The sequence below is a fragment of the Montipora foliosa genome, chromosome 8 (genome assembly GCF_036669935.1).
Source record: "Montipora foliosa isolate CH-2021 chromosome 8, ASM3666993v2, whole genome shotgun sequence".
Taxonomy (NCBI): domain Eukaryota; kingdom Metazoa; phylum Cnidaria; class Anthozoa; order Scleractinia; family Acroporidae; genus Montipora; species Montipora foliosa.
In genome coordinates, this window is record NC_090876.1 from 43,103,091 (window position 1) to 43,106,190 (window position 3,100).

Below are 3,100 nucleotides of genomic sequence, written 5' to 3' on the forward strand. Positions count from 1 at the left end.
CCGGCAAAAACTACCCAGTCCCACCGCCAAAAAAAGGCTTGAACATTTTAACTTTCAGCGTGACGATTTTTCTAAGATTTACCTTCTACCTTTTAAGGCTACAAAAGAAACAAAACTAATTATGTTCCAATACAAAATCATTCACCACATCTTATTTACTAACTCATTATTGTACAAACTGGAAAAAGTTTCGTCTCCGCACTGTCCATTCTGCCCCGCAATAGATCAAACTGTTACACACCTGTTTGTTGAATGTGCGCAAGCGTCAATCTTTTGGTCTGAATATATTTCAAAATTGGATTTTGCAATTATGCAACCTTCAGTTAGATCTGTCCCCCCAAGACATTATATATGGAATTATTCGCCAATTGAGTCCACCATGTTTAGCTCTCAATCATCTCATAATACTCGGAAAGTATTTTCTTTATGTTAATGCACTAAATAACGATAAATCATCTCTTATTGATTTCAAAAGATTAGTGCAGGATAAGATAGAACTAGAAAAATACATAGCAATTACCTCGGGACAACAAAAACTTTTCTTTGCTAAATGGCAGAAATTTACACACATTATTGTTGATTGTACATAAGAGTGTTTTCCGTCAATGTACCGCATTTTAATTTTGGTCGTATTCAGTAACCTTTGCAGTTTTTGTTTGTATTGTATACTGTGCAATATTATAGCGATTGTAAGTACTTGCAACTTTTGTTTTGTATTTTATTTTTTCTTTCTACTTTGCATTGCTGTGTATAGTGTAAATTGATACTGTTTGGTAAGTACTGTAGTCATCGTACTTTTAGTATTGTAAGTATAGTAACATTTGTTAATAGATGTTGTGTATTGAAAAAAAAAAAAAAGAAAAAATTTTGTTTGCTACCTTCACTCAGCAGTTTACCTTCAACAATACTAGCAGACCTAGCCGAGGCAAAACTTTGATGATCTTTTGCATACATAGGAATTTCCTCCTCAGTTATATAAGTGAGGTCATTTTGAAATGAATTCCACAAGAGGGGACCTAATGGACAACCACGTATTGTATTTTTCCACTGACTATTCACTGGACCCAACCTGACCCTGTTTTGTCTGAGACCCTTTTGACATCGAACGGTACACCCCAAGAGATAAGTAAATCTGTCGAGATATTTTTAGTAGCATTGTGTGACATTTAGTGAGTGATTTGCGTTATGTGATCTTTTTTTGTCATTTCAATGTAGACAATAGAACCAATTAATCAGTCAATATATCATCGCTGTCTAGGATTTAGGGTGTGTCGCACGTCAGAGATAAAAGAAAATAAACTAAGAAATATTATCCACAACTACTTCTATCAATGAATTCGGACGAGAGCAATTATCAATAAGAATAATAATAAAAAAAAAAACGTGAAGTTTGCGAAGTATTCTTTGGCATTCCCAACACAGTGGCAGCCCCGACGGGACGAAGGAAACCGTTTTATTGGCCAGTAAGCCGAAATGAAGAAACTAAAAGCAGACATTGGAGGTAAACGTAAACTTCTTGTATTTACATCGGGTAAAACACATGACACACTAGCGTCGGGGAATGTGCTCGCAATCAACCGTCATCGTTAGGCGCTGAGTACTAAAGTGAACCAAGTAGATATTCTAAAGCTTCAAGTTGTCGAAGAAAAGTTTAAGGCGGGCGTTTGCGAAGAGGACATCACGAAGTGGAGCACAGAAATTGAAAACCAGGTCGCTGAAGTTGACCTTAAAGTAACTCATATAAATGAACACTTGGCTAGCCTTAAATCAGAAGATCTCAAAGGTCAAGAGACCGAGAAGGAGCTTAAGGCAAAGGAGCGCGAAGGTCAGCTTGAATTTGAACGGGCACAGCTTGAGCAGAAACTAGAATATGAGCGAAAAATAGAAGAATCCAAGAAAGATCACACAGCAAAGTCGAGCGAAGATAAAGCCAGCCCCGCCAGCGAGGGAGCGCGCACTAAGCTTCCTAAGCTAACTATTACAAAGTTCAATGGTTCCCATACGGATTGGCTCCGTTTTTGGAACATTTACGAAGCTGAAATTGACAAATGTAGCAACATGGCGGCGGTAACTAAATTCGCTTATCTAAAAGATCTTTTAGAAACCAAAGTCAGAGCGGGAATAGATGGTCACCCTTTCTCGAGCGAGGGGTACGAACGGGCGAAGAACATTCTAAGGAACAAGTATGGGAAAACGTCTGAAATAGTGAATGCATACGTCCAAAATAAATGGGGTTACCCGTAAATGGTGGGGCGATCCCAGCGAAGATCCATCAATTCTATGAATCGCTCTCGTTCAATGTTCAAGTTCTCGAGACGCTGGGAAAACTTAAAGAAGTAAATGGCTATGTTCGGATGTCGATCGATAAACTACCAGGCCGGGACCAGAGGGGACTTGGTCAGAACAGACGAAAGCTGGCAAGAATGGGACTTTGCGAAATACGTTTACGACCTCCAGGGATGGACAGAGAGAAATCCTGTAACCATCAGATCAAGTGACAACCCCCAGCGTGACTCAAACGCGTTTAACACTCAATTAGGTGACGCGCGTCCTCGTGGAGGTGTTTACTGCGACAGCACTGATCACAAGCCAAAGGAATGCACTGAAGTTTCTAATACAAGCGAAAGAAGGAAGATTTTCTTGAGAAAACGCCTCCACCTCAACTATGCAAGAGATGATCATAGGGCGACGGAATGCAAGAGCAGGAAAACGTGTTTGTTTTGCAAAAGAAGACATGACACCTCTATCTGTGACAGAGGAAAGGTAGAAATCTCTTGTGCCCGGTGGTTGTCTTGGAAGGTGCAGGAATAAAATGTCGTGCCCTTCTAGATTCCGGCGCGGGAAGTTCGTACGCTTCTGCCGCACTAGTACTACTTGAGAGAATTGGTGCAAAACCTCATCGTTCCGGGTTGCGCAAGATTGAGATGATGTTGGGCGCGAGCAGTCGGGTGATGGAAGTTTATCAGATCAAACTTAACTCAGTCAAGGAAAACTTTGAGATGGAAGCAGAAGTCACTAAAGTAGACAAACCGCATCTTATGATGGTACACAACCCTCGCTATAAGAAGCTCGTAGAGAAACACCTTCATCTAAAGGGCGT